At 35.8% G+C, this 18,432-nt stretch overlaps 2 long non-coding RNA genes across 2 annotated transcripts in view; one reads left to right on the plus strand and one right to left on the minus strand.

Annotated features, from left to right (window-relative positions):
- Positions 1 to 18,432, minus strand: part of LOC147579980 (uncharacterized) — a 55,856-nt gene that overhangs the window by 26,638 nt on the left and 10,786 nt on the right. The gene's annotated exons all lie outside the window — the stretch shown is intronic.
- On the plus strand, positions 1,049 to 16,936 carry LOC147579981 (uncharacterized). The gene is made up of 3 exons (XR_015251857.1): positions 1,049 to 1,123; positions 12,753 to 12,801; positions 16,881 to 16,936. It is a non-coding gene; the product is annotated as an uncharacterized LOC147579981 (long non-coding RNA).

Raw genomic sequence — 18,432 nt, forward strand, 5'->3', positions numbered from 1 at the left:
CTCCCTTGCCTCAAAACTTGTCTTTATTTCTCACTGATGGCATGCTGGATTCCCCTGTCAGGCAGGCTGGACCTCTGCAAATTCTCTACCTTCCAATGGCATCCATCCAGTTTTTTACCCTCTCCATTCCCCTTTTCCTGATTGTGTTAAACTGGGGTAGGACAGGTTCACCCATTCCCTTGGATCCACTGCCCACACAGAGGTCCTCTCTGCTCACTTTGGGATGCACAGGTATGTAAAAAAATCCTGGGTGTTCTGTTCTAATGTGCAGAGGCAATAATGACAGTAATGGATGTTCAGGTGGCCTTAACTGATTATAGGAAAATAAATGCTGTTTTCAAACCTAATCTTCTTCTATTAGAATTTCTATGCTGAGAAGACACAAGCTAATAGAACTTGGGGGCTGTTTGTTTTTGTTTTTGTTTTTGTTTTTTTAACTTGTAAAAGTAGTACTAAAACTAATAAAATACTTGGGGTGTGAAAAAAAGATTAAACTCTTGAAATTTGAGAATTGTTTAAGATTTGCCACTGCCATTTTCATGGAATATTCTCTCTAAATATCTGTGTTTCCCTGATATTTTCTCATTTTTCAATAATGGAATATTCTGGAAACTGGTACTGAATTAAAAAAAAAAAGGAGAATAGTAACCACTTACTATCCATAATTATTCATGAATTTTGATTTTATTTTAAAATATTGCTTTTAAAATTATTAATAACAAATATATTTGCTTTTGTATGTTAAGGAGTTTCTGGAGAAAAAAAGATATTTTGCTGTTTATCTTTAAAGTGTCAATTTATTGTAATTAATTTAATGGAGGATTATATTAATTGTGGAATTTTCCTATTGAGTAAAAAAGTAGATAAAAATCATTTTGCACAAAGCTTATTTCACGTTCTGACCATAAACTGGTATATTCTGGAAAAGTCTGTTGAGATAATTCAAGGGTGTTTAAAAAATAATATTGTTAGTTTCAAGTAAATGATGGATTATTTGTGGCCTAAAATGAGATCCTTTGCAATAACATGTATTGATGGCTTGATTATTTTTAGTTCAGTCATGGAAAAATACCTGAAACATTTGGAGACTGTTGTTGAAGCAATTCAGAAAGCTCGCTTAAAGGTAAAAGTAATTGTTGGTTTGGATTTCCTAAGCTGTATACATAATTATTAGGATACTGTATGTGGAGTGAAATGAACACTTTTTCTGAGATAGTGTTGAGGTCTTTAACATGGAGAGGGAGTGCTCAAAAACAAAGACCATTTCTTTAACAAATTATTAGAAATTGTGTACTTCACTATCGATAGACCAGAAAGGGAAAGAATGCTATTATTTGTGCAGTTTGTGGGGCTATTACAGAGAATAGTTTTGCCATCCAAACACCAGTCCACTGCTGGAAGTAATAACGACTCCTGCTCACTTGTTCGGGATGGCCTGTGGTATAGAGGATACTTTGTTCTGTATAAGCAGCCTTACTCTATAAATGAAACTGTGTATAAGCCTATATAATAATAGACCAATATAAAAACTGAGAAAATATGACCACAAATAAAATTAAGATGATAGTATAAAGTTAGAGTTACGATTAGTATATAAAATAGATCTCATCAAGTCCCGGAGTCTATAGTCATTAGAAGTGATAATGATTAAGTATTGTACTTCCTGGTGGCATAAACAAAGAAGGAAAGCAAATCAGTGAGTAAAATTTTACAAGGCAAGAAAACAATGTTATCTATCTAAGCAGCTTTCTGATTATCTAGTTTGATCTAAGGATAAAATCTAACAAAATGCATATCTCTTAATTTTGGAGTTTCTATGGTTAAGTCACATTAGGTCCTTATTAACTTGCAGATCTCAGTACTTTATTTAATGGTATTCTATGGACCACAGGTTGCCTTAAACATGGCTTTCAGTAGTATTCCATGAATATTGTGTGAGTTAGAATTCTATTCAGCTGGAAGTGTGGAACACTTAACATCATGGGCTTAGATGAGGGGTACTACTCCTGTAACAAAGTGTGAGGGAGAAAAGACACAGCAGTTCCTTAGCATCATGGAGGACCCAGGCATTCTATCTTGTTGCTGTGAAATCTTTAGCATGTGCCTTTAGCCCATTCAGTCACAAAAGTTTTCCTGTACCTTCATTGTATCCTATTTTAAGCAGGAAGAAGAATGAAGAAAGATGCAGTCTTATTCTGTCCTTTTGAAAAAAATTTCCAAGAGACCCACCTGTTATATCTTATAATTCCTCTTACATTTCAGTCACTTGAACTAAGTCACATGCCTACTGCTAGAAGCAAGAAAGTTTGAGATGGTGGCGACTGTAAACAAAATGTATGGCTGAACCATAGAAAAAGCAAAATTCTCTTAATAAGGGGCAAGAAAAGAATGTATCTATGTCTGGCATATGTATCATTTCTTTCTTTTTAAAAAAAATTTTTTTAACATTTACTTATTATTGAGAGGCAGAGCATGAGCAGGGGAGGGGCAGAGAGAGGGGAGACACAGAATGTGAAGCAGGCTCCAGGCTCTGAGCTGTCAGCACAGAGCCCAATGTGGGCCTTGAACCCACAAACCGCGAGATCATGACCTGAGCCAAAGTCGGATGCTTAACTGACTAAATCACCAGGCGCCCCTCATTTCGTGTAATCAAGCTTTAAGAAAAAATGATTATCAGAAAGATCAAGGCTATATTTTATGTCAAGAATATGAAGTGCAGTTTTGCTATGTTGCCAGGGAAGGGTACCCATGGGTTTGATGTACAACTGAGCATAGAAAAGTGCTGATAGACTTTCATGAAAGTAAATAAGCCTCACTAGGATACAGGCTTCATATGTACTCAACCTTCTTGTGTCCAGGTTTATACTAAAGGAATAATTGGGATGGAACAGGAGCTTGTCTCAAAAAATAGCCATGATCCCATTTAACACATTGAGAAAAAGTGTGCTAAGATATTCAGTAAATGATCAGTTCGTTCAGAAAATACATTTGTGTATCATTTATATAAAGCTTGTGCCTGTTCCTTCTTTGTGTCATCCATAACACCTGGTATGTGCCACATGTATAGAGTATTGTTTGCTAGGAGAGATTCATATGTACAAGTAGCTATTAAAATCTACAAACCATGACAAATAACATAAAATATATCAGTATATATTAGGAAAGGGCTGACATAATTGCATGAGATTTGTATTTATTTCCTGGTTGTGGAGATAGAAACAATAAAACTGAAGATGATCTAGGTAGAAGAGGGTGATGGTTTTAAGACTTTGGAGCCAAAAATCCTAGGTTCAGTGTCTATCTAGATAAGCCACTCTCCACCTGTACAATCTTGCATAGAGATGAAGCCAGCCTCACAGGGTGTGTGTGTGTGTCTGTCTATCAACAGAGAGAGGTCAGTTAAACCTTTATCAACTACCGTAGGATGGTTGTGATTTTCAAAAAGTATAGATAAAAAAATCTGTTAATTTGATATTACATGTTTGCAAAGAAATAGTCTCCAAAATAGCAATGCTGTACTACCTTATTTTCCCTCTGGATCTTTTTATACTTTTACAATCTAAAACCCTTAATCTTAATTAAAGGTCAAATATCTCTGTTGCCCAGGAAATATTAAACATTTTAGGGTAAAGTTAACATGAGGATGTAAAAAATAACATCATCTATAATGCATTCTTATTTGTATATAATAAGCCTGCAGTAAATTCTGAATAGACATATCTTAAATCAACATTACTATTTGTGTTAACTACAGTGTGGCACATTGAATAAGTGAACTCAAAAGCCTTATTCATCATTCTCCTATGATATTGGCCTCAAGATATCCCTGATGATATGCACAAAATTTTCAGTATGAATGCTAAGTAGCATTAGTATTTGAAGTAGCTTAAGTATTTTGAAAATTCTTTACAATAGGCTGAGTTAAATACATCACCCCTTGTACCTGAAACTTTGAATTAAATTGGACTAGAAGCCCCCTTAAACCATTAGCTTTCTATAACACATTAAAATAGTCTTGCAAATTTAATGCTGACTTTTTATAAGGCCTTTTTATTTATAATCCTTCAGAAAGTTGAGGACTTTAATAGAGTATGGTAAGTATGTTCGTAATTCCCAAGTATAGTTCTTTGTATAGATTTGATTATGATACACAAAATAACAATCAGATGTAGTTTTTTTTTTTTTTAATTTTTTTTTCAACGTTTTTATTTATTTTTGGGACAGAGAGAGACAGAGCATGAACGGGGGAGGGGCAGAGAGAGAGGGAGACACAGAATCGGAAACAGGCTCCAGGCTCTGAGCCATCAGCCCAGAGCCTGACGCGGGGCTCGAACTCCCGGACCGCGAGATCGTGACCTGGCTGAAGTCGGACGCTTAACCGACTGCGCCACCCAGGCGCCCCTCAGATGTAGTTTTAGCTAATATTTTCCAGTGAATGGATAGTTCTTGGAGTAGGAATATGTGACTATCCCTAGGAAAAGAAACCTATTTTCAATAAAACTTCATCATTTATGAACAGATAACTCAGTAATGAATCATCTCTTAAACTCTCAAAATGGGTTAATTATAATGGAAAACAAAAATTAGGTAAGAGTAAATTTCAATTACAGCTATTCTTTGATCACCAAAGATGAGAGATGACTTGAATATTATCTATAGAAGTGTCATTATTAGCTGTGATGAAATTGATGGAGTTTAGATTTTTTGACAAGCTTACACCCATAGGGATATAAAGGATTAAATCATTGAAGACTATCAATACATTGGTGTTGTTTTGAGGGGCAGTTGCCAATACTACCAGAACAATTGTTGTAGCAGACCTGGTAGAGTCCTGTGTAACAGGGACATGTGGTTCCATTAGATATTTAAGATTTTCAAACAATAGTTCTCTCAGGGATAAAGAAATGTTTTAGTTGATTCATACAACAAATGTTTTTGAGTAGTAACCATATTCTGGGTATGGTTGTCACTGGAATTGGTTAATGGTCATAACCAGAGGAAATATTAAATTTCTCCTGTAAACTTCCAAAGCATGGGCAATTAGTTGGTTGTTTTTTATTGTCTGAATGTTACTGGGACAGAGATTTATTCTGACTGCTATCGATCCCATGATACTTTTGTAAAATCCCATTTCTGATTTTGACAAGAGATTTCTCTATTATGAAGCTATGATACATGATTTTTGTAATCCTGAGAAATGAGTGTTGGTCTCATCCATTTCTAGCAGTTCTAAACTATGTCAATGTGCTTTTCTCCTTTGACATTTTATGTAATTAAATTTTCTGCCTTGGGGTCGGTTGATTGAATGTTAAAGGCTGAAGTGAAGAATACTTAAGGGAAAAAAGTAAATATTCAGTTTTGATATTTAAAGCAGAATTTTGCAGTAAAAGCTCATCTTGAAATCTGAGATTAGTGGATAAAGAAAGGATTTCCTTAGCTTTCATTTACTAGATCATGAATGAATACTAAAAAATTATAGTTTGAATTCTTCCAAGTATTGAAAGGACATCTCTTTGTTCATGAAAACTAAGTTTTCTGCATTAGATAAAAGAAGGAAATAATGCTGAGGAATTTAAAAAACCTAAATCTTGAACCTCCAGTTTCTAGTGGGTTGTAGGGAGAAGTCGATAGGAGAGAAAAGAGGAAGGACATTAAATGGGTAGGATGTCAGTTTCTGCAGGATTTGAATCCAGAGTTGGTGGGGATACCTTAGAAATATCCTAATCTTCCAAGTTAGTATTAAAACATGGAGTGACAATATTCTACCTGTGGCACACTTGCTTTAGGAGATGCCTTAATCATTGGGCTATTACCAGAATGGCATGCAATGATTGATAGTCAACACTTATGCAAAGGAGCCTGAATTACTCTTCGTTTCTGCACCATAGGTAAGGAAGCCACAAGGCTCCATATGTCCCATTTTGGAGACTCTGAATATCTATCTGGGAGGTTTGGTAGCCTAGGTAGAGGTGGGGCAAAAACTTTGAGATTGTAGGAAATTGTTGGAGGTGTAGACTGTACCTAACATTCAGGTAGAACCAGTTGCAGTTCAGCATTTGCCCAGTTATCCCTGACACTCAGGTGGAACCAAACACATGAGCACCCACCTGAACACTAAGTAGATCTAAGGCTCTCCCTCTTAAGCAATGAGGCTCCATAAAAACAAAATTCTACTCCAAATACTTAAGTCAGTCTTGGAGAAGTAAAAGGAAAGGAGTCAGAAATCCAGAAGATTTCTACTAGAGAAACCCAATTAAGATAATCACTTGGGACTGTATTTTCATCCCTTTTGTCCCCATCCTAAGGATTAAAGACATACAATAGTTTAGAAGCAATCAACCATCAGTCAATTATATTTTTGTTGCCTATTTGAGAAAATTTCTAACCTCTTTAGCATTTGTAAAAATCCCTATGAATATTAATGTACTCATGTGTGCAGCATATATAAAATCTTGATAAATATGAGCTCCAAAGAACTAAAATCAAATATTTAAAACCATCATGGATATTGGGGCACCTGGGGGCTCAGCTGGTTAAGCATCTGATCATTGGTTTTGGCTCAGGTCATGATCTTTTGGCTTCGTGGGTTCAAGCCCTGCATTGGGCTTTGTGCTGGCAGCATGGAGCCTGCTTAGGATTCTCTCTCTCAAAATAAATAATAAACTTGAAACTTTAGTGAAAATGGACTAAGTGAAATTGCTTTCCAAAAGGAACTGAAGATGCATTTCATAATGCCTAATATTTAGTACTGACTTGGGAGTTGGCAATAATCCTATTTTTCTTTGTCAGAAGTTGACATTGTATGAAGTTGACAAAATAATCTGAAGGAAGTATTACATACAACTATAGGAATTCAAAGGGAACAGATGCCTAAAGATAAAAGAGACATGAGTTGATAAAATTAGTTGAATACCTCATGTTCCATTTGGTATTCTATTTTTTATTTTCTTCTAACTTGTTATTTCCCATATGATTGTCTTATTCACTAAGCCATAACCTCACGGAAATCTGTCCATCAGTTTTTTAATTATGGGGGAGAAATCAGAAATGTGTATGTTCTGCTTACCTAGGACAAAATAGGGTAGGTATTGCTTCAAAGGGAAATTTTCATGTTTCTAAAATAATGACTACATAAAATACATCTGTCTATAGTGCATATAAAAATCATTATGCAGCTATTCCTCATACTAAGTAGATTTTTAATAAATGATATTAAGAAAATTTAAATTCAAAGTTACTTGATTCTCAGTCATGTAAATTTTATGGTATGAAGTGTTTAGATAACAGAATTTCAGCTATACTTGAGAGTGAATAGTCTCTGAATTTTCCTGCATACGTGTCAGTAATATGTCTCTTATTACAGGATTTTCAAGGTTATCATTTTCTACATAAAGAGGCTTAAAAACAATGAGAATGAAAAATTAAATGCCCCAAAGAGGTGGCTTGTGGTGACCTATATGGGTGTAAAATCCACTGTAAAAATATTCACTATTTAATTTATTCTGTTGAAGTGAGATTGCATTTTTCTCCTGCTTATCATGTTTCATGAGCAATTTGTATTAAAGATGAGAAAAAAAGTTTAGGATTTTTTTTTTTGAGATTCAAGACAGGTATATATACCTTATCTATAATGAAAACATTTAATACTTGCTGTAAGTTCATTCCACTTACAATATTTTAAGGCTTTTGCTTTTTCATGCATGAAACCAGCTTATGTAGGAGGTGAATCAGTGCAATTGATATCCTGAATGCATCAAGGTTCCAGAAATAACAGCTGCAACAAGAGGGTAAAAAAGGTAGATAAAAAGAAAGGAAAAGGAACTTCCATTCATATTTTGTGACAGGCACATCTCTGTTAGCTTATAAGGCCTAAAATGAATAACTACTGCAAAGAGATTTGGACTGATGAATCTAAAATTTGAGAGTACTTGACATGCCTGGGAAGGCAGCCATGTGAAAGATTAAAATAGCCCACTCTGAGTTCAGCTCCATTGAAGAATAACAGAATCAGTCATGGAAGAGGATTCAGAGGCATATTTATTTCAGTGTGATGTTATTGTCACACAGGAGCCATTTATTTGCTGATAAAATTATTCCTAAGGTTTATAATTTTACTCTTGTAATACTTGGTTTAGAATTTTTTTATTCCATGTCTATAAATATGAAGCCTAATTTAGATACATATTACAATTAGTTAACATGTACATAGCATAGAAAGAAGAAAAGAGTCCTGTTTCCCCCAATGTTATGTTGAAAACCTTTGAATTGGGGAATTTTTTGAATTTTTCTTAGTTCGACTTTCACTTCCTATAGATTTGGTTTACCCTGTCACTCAAAAATGCAAGATTGGGGTTTACTAACTTTTTTGGGGGGAGGATGGTTACTGACTTTTTAATCCCTGAAGAGCTTACTGCCCTTGAAAATGTGATTTTTAAACAAAGGTTCACCCTCAGCTAACTTGGAGTTTACTCAGTCAACAACCCTGGTTTACATGACTGCATAATAGAATAGTGGTTAATCCCTCATTCCCAGGTCAGCAAGAACCTGTTTGGAATCTCTGCTCTGACTCTTAGTAATTGTGTATTTTAATTTTTCTGATCTTAGAGAAATAAACATACTTTATATGTTTAAAAATAAACTACTTTATATAATTACAGTGAGGATTTAAATGAGATCATGAACATAAGAAAATTAGCCAAATACTTAGCAATGAAGTATTAAAACTTAGTGATTATGCACCAACCATAAAATACCTAAGAATAAATCTAACCAAAGAATTGAAAATCTATACACTGAAAACTATAGAAAGCTTATGAAAGAAATTGAAGAAGCACAAATATTGCTTCAAAAAACAAGTGGCAGCTTTTCCCAACAAGGTAGAACAAATATTGTTAAAATGTCAATACTACCCAAAGCAATCTACATAATCAATGCAATACCTATCAAAATAACACCAACATTCTTTTCAGCTAGAACAAACAATTCTAAAATTTGTATCGAACCAGAAGATACCCCAAATAGCCAAAGCAATCTTGAAAAAGAAAACCAAAGCTGGAGGCATCACAGTCCGGACTTCAAGCTGTATCACAAAGCTGTAATCATCAAGACAGAATGGTACTGGCACAAAAACAGACACTCAGATCAATGGAACAGAGACCCCAGAAATGGACCCACAAACGTATGACCAACTAATCTTTGGCAAAGCAGGAAAGACTATCCAATAGAATAAAGACAATCTCTTCAGCAAGTGGTGCTGGGAAAACTGGACAGCGACATGCAGAAAAATGAACCTGGACCACTTTCTTACACCATACACAAAATAAACTCAGAACAGATGAAAGACCTAAATGCAAGACTGGAAACCATCAAAATCCTCAAGGGGAAGGCAGGCAAAAACCTCTTTGACCTTGGCCGCAGCAACTTCTTACTCAACATGTCTCCAGAGGCAAGGGAAACAAAAGCAAAAATGAACTATTGGGACCTCATCAAAATAAAAAGCTTCTGCACAGCAAAGGAAACAATCAACAAAACATAAAACACAACTGATGGAATGACTGAAGATTTTTGCAAATGACATATCAGATAAAGGGTTAGTATCCAAAATCTATGAAAAACTTATCAAACTCAACATCCAAAAAACAAATAATCCAGTGAGGAAATGGGCAAAAGACATGAATAGACACTTCTCCAAAGAAGACATCCAGATGGCCAATTGACACATGAAAAAATGCTCAACATCACTCATCATCAGGGAAATACAAATCAAAACCACAATGAGATACCACCTCACATCTGTCAGAATGGCTAACATTAACAACTCAAGCAACAACAGATGTTGGCAAGGATGCAGAGAAAGAGGATCTCTTTTGCAGTGCCGGTGGGGATGCAAACTGGTGCAGCCACTCTAGGAAACAGTACAGAGGTTCCTCAAAAAATCAAAAATAGAACTACCCTACAACCCAGCAATTGCACTACTAGGTATTTATCCAAGGGATGCAGGTATGTTGTTTCGAAGGGGCACATGCACTCCAGTGTTTACAGCAGCACTATCAACAATAGCTGAAGTATGGAAAGTGCCCAAATGTCCATCGATGGATGAATGGATAGAGAAGATGTGGTATATACATACACAATGCGTATTACTCAGCAATCAAAAAGAATGGCAAGATTTCATTCACAACTACATGGATGGAACGAAAGGGTATTTATTATGTTAAGCAAAATTAGAGAAAGACAAATATCATATGACTTCACTCATATGAGGACTTGAAGATACAAAATAGATGAACATACCGGAAGGGAAGCAAAAATCATACAAAAACAGGGAGAGGGACAAAAACATGAGACTCTTAAATATGGAGAACACACAGAGGGTTACTGGTGGGGTTGTGGGAGGGGGGATGGGCTAAATGTATAAGGGGCATTAAGGAATCTACTCCTGCAATCATCATTGATGATGATGCTAAGTTGGATGTAAATTAAAAAAATAAAAAAAAAACAGTGATTATTTTTTCAAAATGTAATTTAAGAAATTTAGACAAGCATGTATGTAGGTGACAAACAGAAAAGGACCAGTATAATATTTACCATTTAAAGAATACATCAAAAAACAAGTGGCAGCTTTTCCCAACAAGACTCTAATAGCATTCTATGGGACTAAAAATGGATATCCAGGCAAAATTTTTAATAAGGAATACAAATATTCACAAAGTGTTACCTGGGTGGCTCAGTTGGTTAAGCTTCCAACTTTGGCTCAGGTCATGATCTCGCAGTTTGTGAGTTCAAGCCCCACCTCGGGCTCTGGGCTGACAGGTCAGAGCCTGGAGCCTGCTTCGGATTCTGTATCTGTCTCTCTCTCTGCCCCTCCCCCACTCATGTTCGTTCTCTCTCTCTCAAAAATAAACAGTAAAAAAACAAATATTCACAAAGGAAAAGAAATCATTAGCAAACCCAAAGACTTGGCAGTATATAAGAAATGAGATACTATCCTACTGGAGCGTAGTAGAGCAAAACAGCAGGCATGTGGTTTGACTTTTTAAAGTAGAAAATAAGACATAAATATTGGTAAAGTTTTTAAACCTTTCATTCCTTAAATATCAAATTATATTTTAGGCATTTAATGTTTGAAAATATTTGAATTCCTTTAACATCCAGAGAAGTAAAACTTGAGATTATTCTAAGTCAAGTTTTCCTTTTACTGATCAGACTTGCAAGAGCAGACTATCTGAAAACAAGCACTCCTCTGGGCACCTGGTGGTCCAGTTGAGCATCCGACTGTGACTCAGGTCATGATCTCAAGTTTTGTGGGTTCAAACCCCGCATCAGACTCTGTGCTGACAGCAGGGAGCCTGCTTCAGATTCTGTATCTCCCTCTCTCTCTGCCCCTTCCTGGTTCATGCTCACTCTCTCTCAAAATTAAATAAACCTTAAAAATTTTTTTAAGAGAACAAGCACTCTCCTACACTGCTGGTGAAAAATCAAATTTTTACAATATTTTTTGTCCAGCAACCCACTTCCAGGAATTTAACCTAAAAATATACCCAACAAGGGGCGGCTGGCTGGCTTAGTCAGTAGAGCATGCTGCTCTTGATATCAGAGTCGAGTTGGAGCCCCGTGTTAGACACAGAGATTGCATAGAAATCTACATGTATACAATAAGAGTTTCCCTTTGGAAGATCTATATCCCCAACAGTACAAAAATATACATGCACAATCACTCATTCCAGAATTGTTTTGGAAAACGTAATTTCTTATATGACTTTATTTGGGTAATGGATGAGAAAACTGGTATATTCACACAGGGAAGTACTACATTTCTTTAAAAAAAATGAGGAAGGTTCTATGAACCAATATAGAATGATGTCCAGGAGAAACCAAGTGTCAGGTGAAAAAGCAAAGTAAGAGTATTTTTAGTGTACTATCATTTTGTAAAAAATAAGAGGGGGCGCCTGGGTGGCTCAGTCGGTTAAGCGTCCGACTTCAGCCAGGTCACGATCTCACAGTCCGTGAGTTCGAGCCCCGCGTCGGGCTCTGTGCTCAGAGCCTGGAGCCTGTTTCCGATTCTGTGTCTCCCTCTCTCTCTGCTCCTCCCCCGTTCATGCTCTGTCTCTCTCTGTCCCAAAAATAAATAATAAACGTTGAAAAAAAAAATTAAAAAAAAAAATAAGAGGAAATAGGAAAATATATAGATAGATGCACATTTTTGTGGAAAGGAATTCATGAAGAAGAAAATGAGCCTAGGAAGATTGGTGACTTATAAGGAAAGAACAAAGTGGAAAGGAAGAAATGTGGGGAGGGGGTAAAGACACTTCTCTAAACATAACCTTGATGCAGTTCTGACTTTGGAACCATGTTATTGTCTCATGCACTCAAACATAATTTTTAAAAATCAACCAGATTAGGTAAAAATCCTAAAACCACAAAAACAAATGAACTGAACCATGTTTCACATGAGTCCTCATTGAAGGGAGGGGAAGAAAAAAAATTAACTTTTGAATATTTATAGACACAAATACTGAACTCCAGTGAGTAGGTATGCTTTTTCAGTTGTATAGGTTAGCAGTTCACAAACTGTTTTCTGTGTATCCTGGGATTAAGCAAGTTAGTAAATATAGATGTCTGAACTTACTCTCAAAAGGTATAGAATAAAAATTTTAAGCATATATGTGTGTGTTGTAAAGGCAAATACAAATTAAAAAGAAGATCAATTATTCCTATTGAAAATAAGTGACTTTCCTTCTCTCTTTTCATAGAGCATGAACTTTAGACAACTTGTAAGTGTATTCTCAATATCTTTGAAAGGTAAGTAAATAGAAGCTAAATTTTAGAAGCTAAATAAGCCTCTTGTCAGCTTTCAGCTCCAGGAATAATCTTTTTTAAAGACCTAGGAACCATCTCTGAAATATAATCATCTAGGAAAAGAGATCTCCCATTTTCTGTGGAAGGGTACGAGTCTAACTGGAGTGGGTCCCTTGCTCTGGGCTGCAAAGTTCTTGTACCTGCTTAGCAATATAAAAGGACAATATTTCTTTCTGTCTAAGCAATTTCTTAGCAGACTGCCTATGAAAAGCATCTGGAATTTTTTGGGATTAATACTTATTCAATAAAACTTTCTCTTCTACCTTTGTGGAAAGGTTTTCTGGGTTGAGAGATTTTCTTTGTAATTATATTTCCTCAACAGCAGAGAAATGGAGGAGAGAAGCAAAAGCAAATGTGGTAAAGTGTTAACATTTGAGGAATTTGGAGAAAGATGATAGGGAATTCTTTATACTGTTTTTTCACCTCTTCATTCAGCCTGAAACTATGTCAAAATAAGAAGATTAAAGGGGCACCTTGATGACTCAGTTGGTTAAGCTTCACCCTCAGGTCAGGTCATGATCTTGTGGTTCGTGAGTTCAAATCCCACTTTGGAGTCCCTGCTAACAGCATGAAGCCTGCTTGGGATTCTCTCTCTCTCTCTCTCTCTCTCTCTGCCCCTCTCAGCTTGCGCTTTCTCTCTCTCAAAAATAAACATTAAAAAAGTTAAAAAAAAGATTAAAAAAGAATAAAATGGAGTAAATAAGAGAGGGGTACAGTAAAGTCACCAACCTTAGGTTATTTTTATTTGGGAAATCTGGTGCCTCAGCCCTTCTTTTGGAGTTTTGTCTGCTTTTCACAGAAAAGAGATCTCAAGCCTGGTCTGTAACAAATTTATCCACCTTGTTAGTTTATTGCTTAAGAACAATTAATAGAAATTTTTTAGAATATAGAATTCTTGTTTCCTTTTATAGTGATAGGAACTATTTTACTCAATTTGTGACAAATCAAGATTCAATTTCCAAAAATGAGGAGTTATTTTATTTAGAAATAATGCATTATGCAATAGTTAGCAAATTCAGCAAATCTGTTATTTCTAAAGGTAAAAAATATTTGCTTTTTAAAACATTTTTTTTTATTCTTTATTTATTTTTGAGAGAGAGACAGCATGTGAGCAGGGGAAGAGCAGAGAGAGGGAGACACAGAATCAGAAGCAGGCTCCAGGCTCTGAGCCATCAGCACAGAGCCTGACGTGGGGCTCAAACCCACAAACTGTGAGATCATGAACTGAGCTGAAGTCGGTCGCTCAACCAACTGAGCCACCCAGGTACCCCTAGGCAAAAAATATTTGTAAATAGCCCTTAATATAATAAAATTATAATGCCCAGAAGATATCAACTTCTCAATTAAAATTATAGAAGTTCTTAATAATTTAATTAAACTTTTTATGTTAAAAACATCTATGGGGTGCTTGGGTGGCTCAGGGGTTGGGCATCGGGCTTCAGCTCAGGCCAAGATTTCACGGGTCGTGGGTTCGAGCCCTGCCTCAGGCTCTGGGCTGACGGCTCAGAGCCTGGAGCCTGCTTTGAATTCTGTGTCTCCCTCTCTCGCTGCCCTTCCCTACTCATGCTCTGTCTCTCTGTCACTCAAAAATAAATAAACATTGAAAAATAATTTTAATAAACATAGCCAAATATACGATCAAATTTTAAAATGTATCAAAACTTAAAGAAACACACAGACCATAACATGGCACCATTACGGTCAAGAGAAATGTAAGATGAGCATTAAATCATAACTGCATAAAATTAACTATAGTATATACTGTATTACTGTAATAATTTCACAGCCACCTCCTGGTGCTATTGGGTGAGCTCAAGTATTGCAAGGATCCACTCAAAATGCCCTGTGACACTAATTATCTCCGCATGAGCAGTTATCTCTTTACTAAATTGCATACTGCAGTAAAAAGGGATCTCATGATTCTTGTGTATTTTTCATTGTGTTCCGTGCAAAACTATAAACCTTGAATAACGCCATGGGAACGATACAAAGTGCCAATAGTGATTCTTGAAGCACTCCCAAGAAACAGAGAAAAGTCTTGACATTACAAGAAAAAAGTTGAAATGCTTGATATGTACCATAGATTGAGGTCTCCTTCTGAGGTTGGCCACCATTTCAGGATAAATGAATTCGCTGTAAGGACCATTGTTAAAAAAAATAAAAAAAGGAATTCATGAAGCCATTGCTGCAGGTATACCAGCAAGAGCAAAAACTTTGCACTTTTTACAAAATGCCTTTTTATCTTGTATTGAGAATACAGCTTTTATGTGGGTACAGGATTGCTACAAGAAAGGCATTCCTATAGACAGCAACAGGATTCAAGAAAAAGTGAAGTCATCATATGACAATTTAAAGCAAAAGGAAGGTGAAGGATCCAAAGCTGGAGAATTTAGTGCCAGCAAAGAGTGGTTTAATTTCAGATCAAGAGGTTTGGCTTTAAAAATGTCAAGATAAAGGGGAAGCGCGTCTGTCAACCAAGAGACAGCAGACAAGTTTCTAGACACCATTAAGAAAATCATTGAGGAGAAAGGATATCTGCCTCAACAGATTTTTATGGCAGATGAAAGTCACGTTGGACTCCTGGGGATCTGGGTAGCCAGAGACATTGTCCAACAGCAAAAGAACTTTAAAATGCAGTCCTTCAATTGAAGGTACTTCTTGACCTCAGGGACAAAGCATCCAGAGAACCAATCAAGAAAAGGTGTTCTTGTCTAGGACTTCTTGTTGTGCAACCCCCAAAACGGCAGTTGGTTTTTATCTTTTCCTTTTAAGGCTCAGGGATTAGCAGCTTTATAGATAAGGGCAGTCCTGATCATAACCTAACTGAATTTGTACCAAACAGTAGTCAGCTTATCCCTTCCTGCTTTAAATCCTAGTGCTTTCTTCTCTTCCTTACTAACGTATGTTCTTTGTGACTCCCCACACCCCCAGATTAGGAAGTTGTTGAAATGGTTTTCTTACCCCCAAGCACAACGTCTATAATTCAGTCCCTAGATCAGTGGGTCATAAGAACCTTTAAGGCTCATTACACATGGTACTCTATGGAAAGGATTGTAAATGTTATGGAAGAGAATCCTGATAGAACATCGTGCAAGTCAGGAAGGATTGAAGAAATGCCACTGAAGATGCTGTTATAGGAAAACCATCAAGTCTGAGCCTAATCCTGCTGGAGAAAATGGTGTCTTGATAATGGTGCGCATAACTTCACAGGATGTATGACAGAGCCAACCAACGAAATCCTAAAAGAGATTGTGGATATGGTAAAAACAAAACAAAACAAAAAACGTGGGGGTGAAGAGTTTCAAGATCTGGAACTTAGAGAAATTCAAGAGCTAATTAACAGAAGACGACTTGATGGAGGTGAGTTCTTCCGAACCCAGTGCCAGATGATGATGAAGATGTAGAAGAAGCAGTGCCACACAACACATCGACGTTGGACACTATGGCAGAAGCGTTCCAATGATTTAAGACTGTTTTCGACTTATTTTATGATGTGGACCCTTCTAGGATATGGGCGCTGAAACTAAAGCAAACAGTAGAAGAAGGTTTGGTGCCCTATATAAATATTTCTTGAGAAATGAACAAGCTACAAAGCCATAAATTTTGATATCTTTCCATGAAGTTACATTGAGTATGCCCACCTCTCCTCCCTCCCCTTCTACCACTCTGAGACCGTAAGACCAACCCCATCTTTCTCCTCAGCCTATTTAATGTGAAGATGCTGAGGATGAAGACCTTTAGGATGATCCACTTCCACTTAGTGAAAAGCAAATAAGTTTATGAACTATATGGCATAATAATTATCTTTTGTGTGTGTGTGTGTCTTTAATTAAAAATCGAATTAGTGTATGGCAAGAACTGTAGGAGACATTTTTGTGTTATCATCCTCATTGCCTAAGTATTCACTGTGTAGAACATCATGTGAAAGATTTGTATGGATGTGGTTAGCCAATCCTTACATAAGCGTAAATTGACTTATGTTTAATAACTGAAATTAATATTGTGTTTTCTTATTGCTTTAGGACTTTGTTTGAAGAATTATATTACCATATAGTATGCCCCCACCCCATACCACCTGAAGAAACTGTATCAGTCTATCATCACAGGTAAGTGGTTTTTCAAAAAAACAAATTACCATTTTTTCTTGTTCTATAAACATGACTATAATACTGTGTGCCACAAAATTTTCATCATCATTGTTAGTACAAGGTAGGTTACCATGAAGCAATCATATCAATTACACTAAGCTGTCATAAAGCATTAATATTGCTACTTTTTTTGTTAGCAGTGAATGAATCATTATATCCATAAATAAAGATTTCTTTTTCACAAGATCTTTCCATTTTTGATGTTTAGTGTTAGTAATACTCAATATCTACAGTGTTTTCTATCATCTAGGAAAATATTGATGCAGCTGACGATTCATCTTGTAAACAAATGACATAAACTTATAGTATCAATATAGTATTGTAAATGCATTTTCTTTATGATTTTAATAGCATTTTGTTTTCTCTAGAATGAAGTTTATGATATGTGTAACATACAAAATATATGTTAATCAATTATTTATGTCAGTAAGGCTTCCTTCCAGTTAACAGTAGGCTATTGTTAGTTAAGTTTTGGGGGAATCAAAAAGTTTATGGGGAATGTTGACTGTGTAGGAGCCAGTGCCCCTAATACTGTGTTGTTCAAGGGTCAGTTATACTCATAGATATCTATATCTACCAGGAACACTTTTTAATATCACCAAACATGTCAGTTTTTACAAATTCAGCATTCCAAGGTTACATTGGAATTATTATGTTATTATGGAGTGGATAATCTCTTAAATGATGTATATTTCTCACTAGCAATAATGGTGTTAAATATTACTTTTTGTCACACTGGTTAATCTCAGTTCAAACCAACTTTACTTACTAAAATTATAGGAATATCAAAATGTTAAGCATCAAGAAATAAAGGCGAAAGCCACAACTTTTATTACCTTCCTTTTCTTGTACTCCTACTATCCTTTTGTCAAATCCTCTTTCTGTACCTCTAACACTATCTTCATTACCTGTCTTGCCACAAAATAATTCTAAAAGTATACAAACAGTAATATTATAAAATAATGCTAACCAACATGTTATGAGAACTTGCTACATGCCCTACACAATGTTATGGATGTATATTTATTTTTCAGGATTGTTGTGAGAAACAAGCCTTCTCTCCAGTTTATAAATGAGCTAACTGAATGCTCAGGAAGTTTAACTTTTCCAACAAAAAGCTAGTAAATGAATAGGTCAGTTTAAATCTAGGACTATTTCAAAGTCTGGAAGAATTATCTGTAATGGTATTTCTCAAACTGGATTATCATCTTCACTAGAGAATACCAAAAATGATTCGTCTACTTCCTCAATATTCCCAAGATGCAAAACTATTCTATATACATAGAAGTTAAATCGTTAGCCTCTATTCAGTAGTGATTAGTATGTTCTTGATAATGTGATATGTACTACATGCACATTAACTCATTTAGCATCCAGAGCCACCCTCAGGGAAACGGCATCACTTCAAGCTTCTAGGCTGGGAAAC

The sequence above is a fragment of the Puma concolor genome, chromosome B3 (genome assembly GCF_028749965.1).
Source record: "Puma concolor isolate L17-30 chromosome B3, mPumCon1.1.hap2, whole genome shotgun sequence".
Taxonomy (NCBI): domain Eukaryota; kingdom Metazoa; phylum Chordata; class Mammalia; order Carnivora; family Felidae; genus Puma; species Puma concolor.